The following is an 18,601-nucleotide window of genomic DNA, read 5'->3' on the forward strand; positions in this document are numbered from 1 at the left end:
CTTGTGTTTGCCTGTTCGGGCCCCGCGGGGATAGAGGCCACCTCACTATGGAGCAGCCGTGTATATGTCTGCTCATGTAGGACATGCCCCGTACATGCACGCACAGCCAGCATCTCACGCTTGAGTGAGTCTGCTGGTGGGCCCTGGGCTGGGAGGGCTGCCGAGTGCAGCCTGTATGGGCAGGAAAGAGTTAAAGTGCCACATTCCTGAGTTTAGAGGCTGTAACTAATATTGGACTTTATTAGTGGAGGCTGAGCGGCAGAGGTGTTTGCATCTGGAGGAGTCAGTGTCTGCCTGCATGCAAGCGTTCTGACACATACACATAGACTTATATATGAAAACACGCTTTTGCACCCTTAAAAAAATGCGGGTTCGCTCACCGATTTTTCTTCTTAATCTATTTTTATCCCTGAGGTTAGTGGTTACATATGAATACTTGAGATGATCGATTAAAAAAAAGAAAAATCTGTTATTTTTAACAGAAGCCTGTCAGTATTGTGTTTATTTCTGAGTCATTTTTACCTTCTTTTTTTCACTTGATTGATTTGATGCTTTGGTGAATTCTGTGTCTGTTGGGGTAATACTAATAAGACTTTTTTAACTAGAATTGGAAGTAAAAACAATGAGCCTCGTGTGAACGCCAAAAAAGCACAAGCACAAAATCTTGAGTGGAATAAGTAAAGTGATTTATTGAGCCGAGAGGGAATGCTAAAAATAATAGATTTACTTGATCTACTTGCAGTCTTTGTGCTAAAGGCAAAGTAAGTCACAGAGCTGAATGGAAAATGATCTTGTGGTACGACAGCAAGAAGGCAAATTGCTGCCAAAATGTAGAAATATTCCTTTAATTGGTGAATATCTGATTCTGAAATTGTGCTTTTATGTTGTCAGAATGGGTCTGTACCGCCATAGTTCCCCACACTTGCACTGCCCACTCAGGTTGGTTTCATGGTGTCAGCCAGTTAACTGCACATGTTTTTCTGCACGACTCTAAAGCTTCTCCATAAATATCCTTCTCTTGCTTGTGGTGTCTGAAATTGCTATTTGCATAACTCTTAACATAGTATTGGTGTAGTGTGAGCTGTGCCTTGAATGGCAGAAGGGATGAGGAGCAGGGTTAACAAGTGCATGGCAACAGCCCACAGTGCAAAGCTTGTCACTCACAAATAGGGAACTCCACATCGTTCAGTGGGCCTATGAGGTGTCAGGATGATGTGGAATGTGACTTTCAGGTTTTAGGAGCTTCGGAGGCCACAAGTTTAGCATCTTTCCTGTCTTTACCCTGCCTGGTACATTCCTCTCTGGCGTGGTGGAGGTAGGGAGTTGTTGCACATACACTGGGTTGTATCTGGATTTCATCACCACTGAACAATCCTGCTCCCAATTAACTCACATAGAGCGAGGTAAGCAAGGCAAGAGCTCTTTAAACTGAGAGCTGTCGCAATCGGTGTTTAAATGCTGATCTTTAAAAAGGAGTGACAAGGGTTGTGGTACATCAAAACCACCAGGACTTATTAAAAGGGGGGTGGAATTCACAGGTTTATCTTGCAGGCTTTACTCAGCTGCTGTATGGTTGATGGTGATTTGTATGTACACACAGTGTTTAAGGAGGCTAAATTTGGCTACGGATCATGTGGCTACCGGGATTATCCAGCATCTGCTTTCTCATTAGCAGGTCTTGACCAGGTGTTTTGTGCAAAGCCAAGCTTCTAAAACAAACTACACATTTACTCTTTTTTGTCTATTGTAGCATTTGGTAATTAAATACACATACAGTGGATGCTAATTGGAATGGGAATACACTGCCAAAAGCTATTGTTGTTGTCCAGCAGTGCAGCAGCCAGATTTGAAGTGACTACAATTTGCACCCAACAAACAGGTTTTTCCATTGCGTGGTCCTCGGGCTATTTCAACAAGAAACAATGGGATAATGACTGAAAGACCAGAAAATATTGACAAATATCCCCTGCAATGTATGATTGTGCATCTCCATTCATTTATTGCCTCAGACCCCTCCCCTCACCCCCACCTCAATCCCCCACATTACAGCCATTTACCTAATTGGATAAAACGACTCCTGGATGTATGCCAAAGGGGTTTTATAGTCCGTGTTTGCGATTCAGATGTTTGATTATAAGTTCTCTTTGATAATTACTCCCAGTTTGCTACCAGCCAGTCGGGCCCACTCTCTTTATCGCTTCCTCGCCGTGCTGTGAGCAGCAGTTGTGTGTGCCCAAAATCAACCACCAGGCTGTAAAAGGTACCACAGCATGCCTTCTGGGCCCAACATCATAGGCGTGTTTCGTGCCCAGTTTACCGAGGCTAATTATCTCTAATTCGAGGTAATGGTGTGATCAAGTATGTGCTATTATCACAGATCCCCACTCACCCTCCTCTTTCAAACTGCTAGTCCTTCAAAGGTTAGCATTCCCTAGCTTTGTTGTGCTTCTGCTGATTGGTCTCCCGTTTCCACTTCCTCCACACGAACACATTCCATCCTTTATCCCCATCTGTTCCTTTTAGTGCCGACCACTCTACATTCACATGCATCTGAAACACAGTTAATGCATCAAGGATTCATGATTGTAAGTGAGAGAGATAGCTAGCCTCACCTGCACTGGCCCTGAGGGGTCCTTGAAGCTGATGTGGTTATCAGTGCGCTGAGAGGGAAGGAGACATAATCCATTCTGTGGCTCATGGGGGTCTTTCATCGACCTTCCCTGTTCTGAAAGAGTCTTTCCTGCAGGTCTTACCCTGGGCTGCAATATGGCCAGTCCTTACCATCCCTCCAGCTCTGCTGATACGGTCCAGTGCTATTAGGTCTTGTCTGCATGCTTGAGCTCATGTCAGTTATGGAACCTCTCTACCCAGAGGGCATTATCTGGCAACTCTGGAAGGTAAAGACCCGAAGGACATGCTGAAAAGTTGGAAATTATTATAACTTATTCCACTTTCTTAGTATAGTGCTGGGAAGCTCAGATGCGATTCTTCCCTAATTATGCTCGGTTCAAACTGTAAACTTTTTCCGCACTTTTACTTCACCCATAGATTGAAAGGTTGTGTACACACGTTAATCATTCACATGTGTTTCCACTTTGTTTTAGTTTTCAGACTGAAACTGTAGAACCGGAGTAAAAAGCTGCATAAAAAATGTAAGTTACAGCTACTTTGGCACAAAAAAAGATGACCCCAGATTTTAATTACACCTGCATGTTTTTTGTTTTTTTTTTCTTCCGCTCTTTAAAATGAAGATGTATTCATATTGGATGCTTTTTCCGTACCTCACTTACTGTCACACTTGCATATATGCATGCATATACACACACTTAAACACGCACATCGCACTAGTGATTACCATTGTTCTAATCCTTTTATTTTATTTCCCTCCCCATAGTTGCCTGCTCTTTGGCAGCCTGCATGCAAATGTGGTGGGTAATGAGCAGAAATAGGCACTGAGAGAGGGGGTAGGAGAGAGAGAGGGAGAGACAGAAAGAGAGAGAGAGACAATTTCTATGCCTCTGAACAATCAAAAGAGCAGCACACCCCCATTCTTTGTACTTTCCTTTGGGTTGAGAGTGTGTGTGTGTGTGTGTGTGTGTGTGTGTGTGTGTGTGTGTGTGTGTGTGTGTGTGTGTGTGTGTGTTTGTGCGTGTGGTGTGTTGGTGGGTGGGAAGGGGGGGCTGTTGCTGTCATGTGTCTGACAGATATTGAAGATAATTGTCCGCTTTCTTCGTCTTGCCTGTGTAATTCCACTGCTGCTGCAGCTTGAACAACACTCACCTGGGCAGAAGAGGAGGGTAAGGCGGACGCAAGAGGGAGTTGCAGAGAGTGGGGGTTGGTATACGTTTGGTAAGAGAGGAAGAGGAGTACACTCTAGTTACTGCTGTTAGTGCAATCTACTTTATAGTCAGAGTGGATCTATTTGGGGAGGTTTTTTGTCCTGTTGAAGGTGTTCTGCTGTACAGAATGCTGATTGCTGCGAGGATGTGCAAGAGGAGTCACTCTGTAGTAACATATGGGCATGTTAGCTGTTCTTGGGAAGTTTGTTATAGTCTGTGGGTTTTTTAGTGTGCAAAAAGAGTCCCCATGGTGCAGCAGAAGGAAAGGTACATGGCGAAGTCATGGAGACCCAAGATGCAGAACAGGTGTCTCACTGGGTAGAATACATTTGAATGATAAAAACCCAGGAGAGGATTATTCAGTCATCTCCAATCCTGGATGGAGGGCATCTACTATTAATGAGATGGAGGGATTCAGATTTCAGATGGCTACACATGGGAGCTCTGCACTGTTAAAATGTTGACTCTGGGGGACAAAAGGATTCAGATGGGTTCGTGTCCTGGAAGTTCCTCGGTGTTAGTTACGATGAACTGCTCACACTGAACACTCTCCAGGCACTGGAACATTTTACCTCTATAGGTAACATGTGTCTGCAGTTAGGAAAAAGCTATAAATTACATATTTTGTGTGCTTTTGTTGACAGTTTAAGCAGTGGAGGTAACAGACTAGAATAGGGACATTAAACTACAAAAAAAATAAAAAAATACAGTCCATGATAAATAATTGTTACCAGTGCTTTAATTTACTGGGTTAAACCACACGTTCGTGGTCACTTTTTAAATACAAAGACAGACAGGACAATCTAAAGTCCAACATGTGGAGACCTTGGAAAATGGTATCACCCAGTGATTGCCTGCATCACAGGAATAGTTTTCCTTGATTAAAGATACCTATCGCCATCTGAGTCGCCTTGATGAAGTAAACCTATCTGATGCAACAACCGATTGAAACAAGCTGCAAATTTTTGCTGGTTTTGATCGAAGCAAAAAAAAAAAAAAAAAAACATGAAAGAAACAGATCTTGAACTCTGCATCTGTTGTTTCTTCCCCAACTTTTAGGAAAGCTGGGCAATGGGAAGGAGCCTGACTGTAGCCTCGCATCTCCTCCTCCTCCTTTCAGCCTAGACTTCTTCACTGCTTCCACTGACCCCTCCTCTTTTAGGCAATGCTGAAAACACTGGAATATGTAGCCAAATCAAACAATGGTGGGTCCCATTGCTAAGCAGTGTCTAGAAGGACTGGGCCAGCCTCCAAGCCTGTGGTCACTGGAAACACTGGTGAATGCTGGGATAATACTAGGCTTTAACAGAAGCAGCACTCTTACCCCCTCCACCCACATGCACACTCTGACACACTGTGAGCGCCCAGACACACACCCATGGACGCTGAAGCATGCACGGAGGCGGATCGGGCCTGGCTGCTCATCGTTGAATCCCGGCGCGTACGTCTGTGTTCTGATGCAACAGCAGCTGCAGCAGCTCATTTGTTGGCCAAACTCAACACGGAGACGCATCAAACATTTCCTGAGCTGTGATGATGCACATCTTCTGAGCCCAGAGGTGAGGTCACCTGTCCACGGTGAGGTGGGACTGTGAATGTAGTACTGTATGAGGTGACTCTGGTGCCTGTCCAGGACTCCGTTCAATCAATGGGCAGCAAGTTCATCCTCTAATTACTGCAGTGGGCGCCCCTCACCTTCTCTCGGCAACTTATCAATAACACACTTCCACTTCTTCCTCAGGAGCCATAAATCTTTCGTGCTGAGCCTCCTTCATTCTCCAAGTAAACGGCCTAGAGGAAGCCTGGACACATGTGTTAACAATCGCTGACAGGTTGCCCCCCCTCCTCTCTTGTAGAGGCCGTTGGAGAAGAGAAGGTGTTTACATTTTCTTGTTGCTCCACTTAACAGCATTGCTCTCCATATTTGCTTCACGCTGTATCTTTACCTCCTCTCCCCGTGTTTCCTCCCTGTGCTACTTCTCTCTTTTTCTTTCCCGTCTGTGTCTCTCTGTGTTGTTGTCTCTCTGTTTCTGTCTCTACATTGTACTCTCTCGTCTTTTTCTCTCTCTCTCTCTCTCTCTCTGCCACAGGGGCCAGGATTATGTCTAGAGTAGGGGGGAAATAACCTGTAGGCCATGGATGAAGGGATTTGGAAGATGGAAAAGTTTTTTTTGTTGCTTAAGGTGGTGGAGAGGGCAAAACGATGCTGGATGTTGCACGCAACTGTTCGATTTATCGTTAAATGGAAAGTGGGGTATCAGCGAGAAAGTGACGCATAGCTGAAAAAAAGAGGAAAACCCAGAGCACATGCTCATCATTCAGATTTGATACTCACAAAATAAGCATCTTATGATATTCATTACAGCCTCAACAACAAAAGGAATTACAGGCCTCTTATCTTAGAGTATGGGAGTTTTTAAGGGTCTTCGGGGCTGTGAGGGAAACTGAAAATTCAACAGTGACAACCTGTGTTCTGTAGATAGAGAAAAGCAAGCAGAGAAAGGGCAGTACTAGTTAATGTGAAGGATTAGAGAACTGGCTAAAAAAAGCGACAAGACTTCCTCTCGTCTATTTTATCTCAAAGGTGCAGATCCAGAAAGTTGACATAGAAAAAAAGGGCTGTGTCATAACACTGCATATGCATATAGGCACATGCGCATATCTGCACAGCAAGCACACACACTTTCAGTTTTTGGGGGATTTCTTTTGTTTTTTTCACTGTCCTTTCCTTTTTCTTTCCTACATAGATTGAGACAGTGCTGAATAATGAGCTTGTGCAGGTCGAACAATTCAAACATCCAGGTGATGTTCCCCAGACGCATCGCTGTGTGCTGTCCTACAGCTGAGAGCTCCTCTGGCTTTGAACCCAAACAGGGTGTGGCAATCCCATTACCTGCTTGTCCTCTGCTGTCTCCTCACTGTTACATGGTAGAAGAACAGCGCTTTAAATGGATGGGTGGTGCTGTTGGCAAGGTGACATGCAGAGGTACACTATACATTGCAGTGTAACCACTTACCATTGGAATTACAGCGGCGTGCTTCACAGTACAGGTACAGGTTGTAGATAATAGAGGTCATACACTTGATACAGCGTGTACTATTGATGCACTTCACACTACAAGCAGCTTGGCAAATTCAAACTTTTTTTTCTTGCGGTGCTCTGTAATTTATTCAAGAGAAAAAAAAAACTAATATGAGTGAACACATCCATTTGAATCCTGTCGAAATGAGTGAAAACACTGGAAATTAATAGACATTTTAATTGTTATTCAAAACTAATTCAGTAAATACACAACACATGCATGGTGCATGATGTCTACAGTATGGAAATGGCAGAATAGTTAGCACTATGGTGACATGTAATGGTAAATGATGAGTGTATAATATGGATACTGAAGATTATTTCTTCTTATCATGTACAATAGTAAAAAAGGAGATTCTTCCATTCAATTCAGAATGAATCTGATCTCCAAAGCACTCTCTAATATTTTCCAGGTTCTTACCCAATAAAAATATAGAATTTTTTCCTGTGTAAAATGATACTGTTCTACTGAGCAGAGTTGTTTTGTAGATTGTGTTCCACTGTTGTAGCAACCCTAGTGTGTCTATTTTGGAGAAAAAGAAAAAAATGCTTAAACAAACATGCATAGATGTTTGTATGAGTGCGTGTAGTGTCTCCATGCATTTGTGCATTTGTGTGTGTGTGTGTGTGTGTGTGTGTGTGTATGTGAGCTGGGATACAGTGCATATGTGTTTGCATGCTACAGAAATGTGCAACGCATTAAGTCCTGGCAGTCCTTCCACATACATAAGTTTGATTCATATGTACAGTAGTGCTCCAGAAGACTGGCTTTCTTTTCTGGGAGTTGCCAAAGATGACTCACTTTTGCACTCAGGATACTCTGTTGCAGAGACTCTGAATGCTCTTTTCAGACTAAGAGGACGAGCAGGAGAGTCAGTGGTCAGTGACAGCAGATGCATCTTTGACAGTGAGCCTCTGCTGTGCTTCCAATACAGTTTCCTGCCTTGTTTTTTGCAGGATCACTAAACAGAGCGTCTTGAGAATTTGCCCAGAATTTGCTTTTCTCTCTTTTATGCCTCATGTTGTTGTGGTTGATGGCAGTGCCTGGATGTGTGTGGGAGAGAGGAGGTGAGTACAGACTTGGCATGCGGCCTGACTCCCCACTGCTCAGAATGTATCATGCCAGGGTTCTTTTAATTAGGCTGATCAAGTGTTTTGTGGGAACTGGACCCACTCTCCATGTCACTAACACATCCTGAAGCACGACTCCCACTCCCCCTCTGCATCCCTTTATCTCTCACATGTTTCCTTTGGGCTTTTTATCTCCTTTTATTCTCACATTAGACACTTGTTACATTTAGCCTTGCATTTTGCCAACTGATGTTTTTACCTGTATGGTGTTGAGATATCTCATCCCTACTGCTTTTGTTTGCTTTGAACAATCAACAAACTAATAAGTGCTTGTTTACTGCACTCCTACAAAAATCAGACTAAGCAACAGATAAATGAGGCTAATTTTCACTCAGTTTTTTTTTTTTTTTACCAGTTTTAAATCATATATGTCTATGATGTGTATGAACCGTGGACAATATGCACACTGTGTGACATTTAGAATCTTTATTGCTGTGGAAAGTATAAACAGTCTGAAGGCACCTATAAGAAAAAATGGTGATTCCTTTTCCTGACGAAGTGCAAATGTTCATTGAACACAAAACATCAGAGCTGCGAAAGTCATAAAGTCCCTTGAAAAAAAGAGTATTTGGTAAGATTATTTTCCTTATATTCAAAAACATTAGCACTTTCTAATTTTTTTTTCTTTCTTTATGTTTTGAAAGAAAATAGCACCTGTGCACTGGCCTCCTGGAGTGTGCTGTCCATCAGCGGGATGTTGTGTGCTGCTGTTGTTTAAGGTTGCCACGGTAACTGTCGTCTTTATTTCTTAGGGGGCCCAGAGGCTTTTGGGTTGCATATTTTATGTGTGGAATGTAACTCCCAGAAAACGGTTAGGTGGGTGGGTAGGTGGGGGGGTGATGGGGGTTACAAAGTACAAGTGGAGCAGCTGATCATTGAGTTTATGTATGCAAACCGACGCCTCTCTGCTGTCTTTCCTTGCTGGCTTTGTTGCCTCTGTGCGTCTACTGTATCTACTTCACACATACACAAACATGTGGGGTTTGGACGAAGACTTTTACATCCTGGGCAGAAACAAATGAGTATTACAGGAAGAGTATAGTGTCGTGTACTGCCGTGGCACCCTTCTTCCACTGATACATTTGCTTGCTCTCTACTGACTCCTACTGCATTTTTTCTCTCTGTGTCTTTCCTTTTGTTATGACGCTGGTATTTTTATATGACCAGCTAGATATGTAAGGGTTTCTACACCGACTGAAACCCTAGTAACAAAACATGTAAAGTAAATGCATTTTGGGTATAATCTCAAAAGGTACAAGCCAAAATGTCTAAATTTGCATTCTTCTTATGATCCTAAATTTAAATGTTCCTACAAGTTTGTCAAATATCACCAAAAAGAAACAGCCGCATATGATTTTGTTTCAAGTGGCATATTGGCCCACACAAGTCCTGCACCTCCGACCCACTCACCTCCCATTCATAAGAAGTATAATACTGTAAGTTAAACCACCTCATTACAAGCCCGGACCCAGCATCCCCTGGGAGTTGTGGAGATGAAATCCTGAGCGGTAACATCCTAAACCTCCCTCCTCCACCACCTCACAGTCCACTGCCCAAGTCCGTGCCATGAAATACAAGCCTAAAGAGGTCACAGTGATTGACCTCTGTCGTAAAATGCCAAGTGTGATGCATGCTCAGTGCTGTCTGTTCACAGATCCACGGCTAGCTGTGCAATGTAGCCATGTGTGGCTTTGTAGGGTATGTTTGTGATTGTTTCTGAATTTGTTTGATATTCTTTGGTTGAGTGGATCCATCCAAATGGCAATATTTACTCTCCAGCACATGTGTGTCAAATATTTCTGGAGATTAGTAAGTAGGATATTGTATTTGTTCCCCTTCTCTTTTTTCTTTTATTTTTCAAAGCTTCTTTGTGTGTGTTATTTAGATGAATCATTTTTTTGTGCGGACAAATTTTAATGTGATGCCACGGAGTCGGTTTCACTCTTGCTGAGCTCACTGATCTGTGCTGAATATCCATCTACGTATTCATCCTGCATTTCATGGATAAGATGTGAGGAAATGAGCCATTGTAGAGAAATGCAGTTTCTTTAAAAAGCAAAAACTATTTGAGTGGGTCAAAAAGAGACTATCCTCATGTCCTCATCTGTCACCAGTTCTGTCCTTGGACTGTCTGGCCAGAGCGTATGAAGTCCCATAAAACCAGGCTGTGTCTGAATGCTTTCTAGAGCGGCACTGGCTCTGTATATAAACAGTAAGTTGGAAATAATTTCCAGACCCTCCATTTTTTCCCCCATCCACCATACCTGTTTCATCTGTCCCTTGTTTAACACTTTATGCTCATCTGGAAGGAAAAGATTTAAACATCTAAGGCTTAATCCTGAGTAGTGCAATATGTGCTCATGTATACAACCATGTGAAACAGTAAGTACATCCCATGGAAACGGCTGACTTTTTCAACATATTTGAAAAAGCAAACACTTGACCTGCTTTGAAGCAATGCCTAATAATTAAAGACGTGTACTCAAACAAACGACAAAAAAAAGACATTTTGTAGCAATTTTAATAATGTAAATAATTAAACAAAACAAATTAGGCACAAAAATTAAGGCTGTGGATGACTATGAGTCAGGCAAATTATTTAAAATAATGTCATAAAAAAAATCAATAATTATTTAATTAATTAATAATTCCACTCTAAGGACAACTGTCTACAAGTAGTGTAAATTTTAAATAACTGACAATTTGTCCAGGACTCACCACCCTAACAAATTCAAATCAAGAGCAGACAAATGCAAAAGGAATTCTTTGCAGGATCTGCAGGTAACTCTTGCAAATGTTGGTGTCAAAGTGCATGTGTCTACAATCAAAAAACAATTGCACACATTTGATCTGCAGCAGAGGTGTGCCAGGAAAAAGCTTTTGCTGTCCAAAAAGAACATAAGAGCGAAACTACAGTTTGGCAATGAACACACAGGCAAAGAGCAGGTCTTTTGGAATAATGTGTTCTGGACAGACAAATCAAAACTGCAGGTGTCTGGACATAGTAACAGGAAACACGTTTGGTGCAGAACAATGTCAACTTCTTATGAGAAGAACCTCATGTGAAGCATGGTGGTGGAAATGTTATGGTTTGGTTATGGTTTGGGGTTTCTTCGCTGCCTCGGGAACTGGGCAGCTTGTAGTCATGGCTCAACTGTGAATTCTGAGAGTGCTTGAAGATAATGTGAGGTCATCTGTCCAAAAGAAGAAGCGCAACTTTCCGCAGGCTAAAGGTGCTCAGTACACTAAACAAATCCACTGAGGAACAGCTCAGAAAGAAGAAAGATTTCAAAAGCCCAGATTAAAATGATGTGGGGACATTTGAAGTGGACCGCATAAAGGCATTTTGCAATAGGGCTTAAAAATTTCAGCAATGTGATGCCCCGGTCTCGTGGATTATTCTCCAAAATGTCTGCAAGAAGTTGTCTGCACAGAAGAATGTGGCACCTATTGACATTTTTATTAAATAAACATTTGAAAAAGCTAATTTTCCTGTTTTTTTGGCCCTTTATCAATAGACACTATTTTCAAGAGGATCACATTTTTGCTTGTTCAAATATGTCAAATAAAAGAGCCAAGATTATCCAATAATTTCCATGAATCCTTCTTTCAGGTTCCACTTCCCCTGTCAAGGTGGATGTTCGGCACTGTGGTGGATGCTGGATGTGAATCCTGGAGCAGCGAAGTCATCACTGTGGGCATACAGAAGAGTGGGAGGAAGGACAATAGAGGTGAGCTATCCTCATGGGGAATCTCACTGAGGTAAATGAAGAAGGGCTGCGTTACTTTGGTTGAGAGGTCAGTACTTAGCATGCAGGTGAACACTTTGTGGAAGTACCTGGAAAGCCTAACCATATCAATGCAACTTATAGTGAAGTGTGAGAGTCAGCATTAGACGGGGCACCTTGTTTAGAGGCACTGATATAGGATTATAACAGGCACATAGTCGTCCTGTTATGTTTATCAATGGAAATACAGAGGAGGGCTTGTAACAGTGAAAACCCTGCAATGCCCTCGGTAAGAATGGTGTGTGTGCATGGGGTGTGTCCTAATGAAATTCAGTATTGATCTTGGCAAAATAGACTTTATACATCATTCATGCTCTCTATCAATCACACCCTTCTAAGTTTTCCAAAGCAGTTTGTTTTAGAAGAGTAGAAAGGAGAAAAAAACCCAAGCTGAGCAATAATTACTTTGAAGAGATTGTTTTTAAAGTCTTTCCTTTAGCCGTTTTCTCAAGGTGTAACAAGCTTATCTGTCAAAGACAATGTCCATTGAATGAACTGCTTAATTTGAAATTGATTGAGGTTCTTTTGGTTTAGGAGGGGAAAAAGTCTTTTCCGCAGAGCTGAGAGACTTGGGTATTTATGCCAAAATACAGGTCATACTAAGACAAGGCAAAATCCCTTTACGAGGGAGAAGGTTATCTCTAAAGAGATAAAGATGCAGTCGTCACTGTGCAACACCTCTTCCCAATAGTCGAGATAGTGCCATCCTCAAACTTGCTGGGTTTGGTAGATGTTAGAAAAATCCTATAGGGTGGATACAGACAAAAAGCAAAGAAAATAAACACAGGACGTGGTAACCTGACACAGGAAACCCAGTGAATGCTGGGAGCGAGCAGTGAACCGTACTTCCTGTAGGACAGCACAATGGTAAGTGGTGGCCCCAGATTCCTAAAAGAGGCTGTAGTGGCAGGGACAAGGAAGGGCAGCCTGTGTCCTCCGGTCCAGTGCTGATAAGAGCATAGATAGAAATGGCATTTATGTTTCTCTTACTGCTTTGGAAAAACAAAACATCCTGAGGTTGCCTTGGTTACTGTTTCATTAAACATTAAAGAGCAAATAGCTAGTGAAAGCATTCGTTCCAAAGTTATGCCTGATGGATCCAAATACAGTTTTGGCATTCAGTGTCCCCTTTGTCTCTGAGACACTGATGACAAACACTTCCACTGGGCGGGAAAATAATATAAATTACCAATTTAAAAAAAGGAAAGAGAGAAAACCAACCCAGTATTGGTCTTTTTCTCAGAGTTCTTTTCAGCTTCTGGCATCTCTCTAGTTTTTGTGCTGGTTCTGTCATTCCCTTCACTCGTTTTGCCTCCTCAATAAAAGACGTCCTCTAGGACTTTAGGTTTGCAGCTTTTGACTGGTGATCCTTCTGTTGTTCCACCACCTGCCTTTTTGAGTAGCGTGAGACAATTTTCTTCCTTTAAGTTGACTCTGTATTCACTGCACTTTGAAAGAAATGAAAGACCAGAATGACATTTTGTTACTTGGAATGGTATGTGTTTAAATGTACATTTAGTGGTCCAGCAAACTTTTGAAATTAAAACAATGCAGACTGCCTTCCGCATTACCTGATGACTTGGTGTTGCCTCGTCTAGATAATGTACCATACCTTTTGAATCAGACATGAATAAACTGCAGCAGACTTTTAAAAACCTTTTGTAAAAAAAAAAAAAAACTTCTCCTGCTGTGGGTATGCTTGATAGCATTAGAGTAATTAAAGTCATAATTTTAACTTTTATTATGTTGAACTGCCAAGATCTGTGGATTCACTGCTTTATTTGCCGCTGCGTTGATGTACTTTGTGATAAATAGGTGCCACAGAATGTCTACTTGTACAAATGTTTTTCCCAGTTGGCAGGTCATACTCATTATAAATCCAGCATGATGGCATTTCTTTTGCGATGTGTTCTGTACAGTTGCGGGGTTTTTTCACGGACTGTCTCCATGCTGCCATTGTGCTGCACTATGATTGTACACTGCAGATGAGCAGAAATCTTCACAATTACAATGTTAGCTTTAAACCAGTTGTAGTATTGTATAGTCGTATTGTAAATCAAAACAGGCGAAAGAGAATCAAAATGTGAATTCCAGTTGTTAACAGAATGTCAAGGATTACTTTTACATTTCTATCTCTGTGTGGTGGTTTTAACCAGGTACATTTATCATACTGAACTTTTTAAACTTGCAGGCTTGACAGGGGATAATGGGAACAGAGAAAATCTGAAAGATTTATACGTCTACCTAGAAGGATGTGTAACCTCGCCTCAGTCTTATGCAGTTTCTGTTGAAGATTAAAGTGAGGTTACAGTCAGATACTTTGTTTTTGTTATGTCTGTGATATGGTATTAGGATTTTGATATATGTGGTGAACATACTGTTCAGATTTTAGTCTTATAAGGCCATTGGGCAGCACTGTGTAATTATGTAACTTGGCTGTTAGTATAAAAAGTAACACAATGAGGTCAGTATGTCTATCTGTAAATCTGACTGAGTGTCACTGAGTGGTCCACCCTTCCTCCTCCTCCCTTCATCCTTCCCCATTGACCCCACACAGTCTCCTGTCGCAAAGCATGAAAATACTGTAAAACATTCTTATTTTTCTGTCACCATTGTGTTAATGGCAGTTGATTATCTAAACAGCTACAATTCACATAATTCACAATTGAAGCCTTATTTAGATAAAAACACTATTAAATATGCATAGAGATGCTGATGAAATGCAGCAAATACATGTTATAACAGTGTGACTTGACATGTTGAAGGTACAGCGTATTCTAAGTAAAAAAAAACAACTTTTTTTAAATAAAAGAGAAATAGTAGCTTGGTACTGAAACTTATTCATATGAATATTACATTCATAGAAAGTGAGCAAGATTAGTCTTCATCCAGTGCCTAGTTTACACACGCACACACGCACACACGCACACACACACACACACACGCACACACACACACACACGCACACACACACACACACATCTCCAGGCAGAGAAATGGTGCTCTTTTTTGTCTAAATACCTTTGTGCATTTTCCATGATACCCACACAAACCAACTACGAAAATGGAAGTGAGATGTCTGTGCTTCTTATCTGGCTGTTTTGTTTTGTTGTTGACCTCATAGCATGAGTGTGTATTCACGGCCAGTTCCTGCAGGCCCTCCCCGTCAAACCAGGCATGCGTGTTTGCTCGCCCAAAACCTATCTGTGGCATTGTCCATTCAGTAAGATTATCACTGACCCACACCGCCTCCTGTCTCCGGGGCTCACATGAACCAGTACTTCCTCCAAGGAAGGAAACGTTCGTTACCCATGGCCCAGTGTCACATGATTGCACTGTACAAACCCAAGAAGGCAAGTTTGACTGAAAAATTCAAATGTAAACGGATCTTTGGTACTCCCACTAAGGAATCAGAATTAAAGTTTTTCACCAAGGCAGAAATGTAATTACCTCAGAAACATATTTTACTCTCTATGTAAAACTTCCCCTTTCTTGATAGCTCTTCCCCCAGCATACACACACACTGACACACACACTTCATGAGCACACATATACGCACTGACACATGCGCAAACAGTTGGGCAGTGGGACTACGAGGGAGACCGAGATCATTTGTCTCAATCTGCAGTGATGATAGTTTATCAGAGGCTGGAGGAGTGGAGTGGGAGCAGGTGGTGGAAGCAGGCTTTGTAAAGAGACCACAGTAATCAGATCTGCAGTTCAACTCAGAGCTGGGGGAGTCCAGCGCTGACCTACCAACCAACCTTACAATTGCACAGGGTTAACTTCCCCCCACCTGGATCCCTGGCCGGCCAATTAGACACTGCGAACGCTAAGGTGAAGGAAGCAAGACCTACAGTCACTGTCTTCCGCTTGGACCTTCCAGGAGCTCCCAGCATTCGGCCTCTTAAATGTGACTGACCAATTAAAAAAACTTTGAGCACATTACAGCAGTCTATGCTTAAAAAAAGTTATAGTGTCCCTACATTTCTCTATTAATTTTTTGCCCTTTAAACCGTATGGAATTATTTTAATGGCATTTAATGTATCACCTATTTAACACTGAGTTGCTTCTCTTGCTTCATACTCTCATAGTCTTTCTTTCTCTCTCTGACCCATCCACTTGTGGCCACAATAGATGGTCTTTCTCTCATTCATACAGTGTAGTGTATAGTAATACTGTGGTGGTTGCCATAGCAACCCGCTAGTCAGACGATCTCATTACTGGCCCTTAGACATTTCTTTCTCACTCCCTCTCTAAGGAATTACCACTTTTCATTATGATTTCCCTCCCTTCTCTCCCAACTACCCCTCCCTCTTTATCTCTGTCTCCCCCTTTCTCCCGTATTCTCCCCCTCAAAGGTCAGATGTCCTCCATGGTGGGGAGAGAGGAAATCTGTAAAAGCGTTGAGGTCTATTCAGTAACCCCCGTCTCCCTCTCCCTCCCCAATTGCACCCCACAATCATTCTGTTCCTTTCTATAGCTGCAAAGAAAGCAGCCAGAAAAGAAGGGAGGGAAGAGAGGAGCCTCGAGTCTGCTGTTCTTTAGAACACATTTTAAAATCTGTTTCTTTTTTCTGCCCTTCTCTTTTCTCTCCTCAAAGCTTTCTTTTGTGTGGAAAATAGCTCCTTGAACTGATGGTGGAATGGTGGGCTGTGTGTTGACATTTTTTTTTTAAATGTTCCGGTCCACAATCAATAACCCCTAAAGTCACACGTACACATGCACACATACATATACCGAGTGTGCATATAGCCACCCATGAATGTGCATGAATACATGAACCAGCTTGTACGATGTATGGATCCACGCAGGTACGTACACAAACGCTTAGTTTTGCAGTCATCACCGTCAAACAAATACATTCCTGTACAAGTAAACTGCCCCCTCAGTTAATATTTGAGGGAAACATATTTTCTCCCAGTAAGCCAACAGTGTGATGTAGTAGGAAATGTTTTCACTTTGAAAGAGTCACAAAGTCCATGTTAGGCGTATGAGGGGGCTTGTGTCCAGTGTGGAACCATTATTTTTAGTCTTAAGTTTCACTGTTTTGTTGGATTAGGCACCAAAACAGCATGATTAGGTCTAGGAAAAATATCATGGTTTGGCTTAAAAATCACCCTTTTATAACATGTTTGAAGCTTTTCCTCCATTTACTGGGTTGCCAATGTGACAAAACCTGTCCCATCTGATATGTGATTGGTTGGCTGAGTTGGACTGCAGCATAATAAATGGCGATGATATGTTAATTAGAGGGCATTTGATGGATTAATGGCCTGTCCAGGTTGTATCCTACTTTTCACCCTATGTCTGCTGGGATAAAACTGATGGATGGATGAATGGATGGATGCTGATCAGAAATGTTTTCGTGATGCATCACAGATATTATCTGGGAGTAAATACAGTCTTCTCAAAACATAACTGAAAATGCATTTTAGTTGTGTCGAAATGTAATTTTTAGGAAACAGGGTGATGCTCAAGGGTCAACTGTTTGCATACTTCTTCATATAACATGCTTTGAAGGTTTCACTTTTAATTTTTCTCTCTGGCACGGGTTCCAGTGAGTAAAAAATTGTGTTGAATCCAATCTTTTTCCATTGACGAAACTCTGTTTCTGTTTTTGTAACTAAGCTGGCAGAGAGCGTCTTACCTCTGCTTTGATCTCCACTGTATCTCACATTTTCACTCCTTCATTCTTCATCTGTTACAAAGGGACAGTGGACAGTGGGCAGATCCATATGCCCTATTGCTCCATCACACATTGATCCATATGGGGCTCTATTCAACTGCTTTGGCCGCACAATTGATCCCGGCATCTCTGCTGCGGTAAACATTTTACTCGGCTTGCCTCCATCCTGATCGATACCCTTCTTTTAATAATGTATCTCATTGATCAGTTTGGTCCCAGAGTAAATTGATCAATTATTTTAATCTTTTTTTTTTTGGGGTGTGGTGTCAAATGAGGGGCAAACTGCTCTGAGCTAAATGTTTGGTCCTCTTGCTCTCTGTGCCTCTATAAGGAATCATTAAATAATCTGCGGTCCTCAGCATGGATATAATTGCAAATATGTCCAATCATGTGACAATGCTAATTATGCAAACCAGGCAGGAATGATCAGTGTCTCAGAACAAAAGTGAGTACTATATTTTGTTACTTCTGGAAATGTTAGTTCTTTTCATTTTGTCTCGTAAAAACAGATAAAACAAACTACTTTTGAATGCTCTGTGCAAGACAGTAGTGTTGCTGTACGTGTGACTTCCTCCATGCTGATCAAGCTGTGCAGTATATCTACACCTTTGTCCCTCTGATGGACTTCAAGGGCATTGGTCATCAGCATTGGTGAGGTAAATGTACTCCACCCACCACATCTCATTACTAGTCCTAATTATCCTGACAAGTCACCTTTGGCTTGTGTGTATATATGTGTGTGTGCGTGCGTGTGTGTGTGTGTGTGTGTGTGCGCTTCTCTTGATTTCACAGACACAAACAAAGCTGTAAGAGCACACACACATTTATTCTTGGCACAGACGCAAACATACATTGAATGCACAGACAATAAACGTTGGAGCGGCGGATCAATAGCTTGCTTGTGTCCCTGACTTCACGGAAGGGAGCAGAAAAGGTATCTGAAATCCAAAGAGTTATCAGAGGCAAGAGAAAACAGGGAGGAGGTAAAGTCTTTGTTAGTTTGACCTTGCCGAGATTTATCTTCTGCCGAGATATTTTCACAGACTGGCTGTGATAAAAACTGAGCAATTT

General features: G+C 41.9%; 1 long non-coding RNA gene across 1 annotated transcript in view; it reads left to right on the forward strand.

Moving 5' to 3' along the window:
- The first annotated feature begins 7,797 nt into the window (after positions 1 to 7,797).
- LOC129349080 (uncharacterized) overlaps positions 7,798 to 18,601 on the forward strand; it is a 66,510-nt gene continuing 55,706 nt past the window's right edge. Inside the window, exons 1-3 of the long non-coding RNA XR_008601929.1 lie at positions 7,798 to 7,989; positions 8,697 to 8,780; positions 11,666 to 11,783. This is a non-coding gene — a long non-coding RNA (uncharacterized LOC129349080). The remainder of the gene's footprint in view (positions 7,990 to 8,696; positions 8,781 to 11,665; positions 11,784 to 18,601) is intronic.

The sequence above is a fragment of the Amphiprion ocellaris genome, chromosome 6 (genome assembly GCF_022539595.1).
Source record: "Amphiprion ocellaris isolate individual 3 ecotype Okinawa chromosome 6, ASM2253959v1, whole genome shotgun sequence".
In the NCBI taxonomy this organism is placed as follows: Eukaryota; Metazoa; Chordata; class Actinopteri; family Pomacentridae; genus Amphiprion; species Amphiprion ocellaris.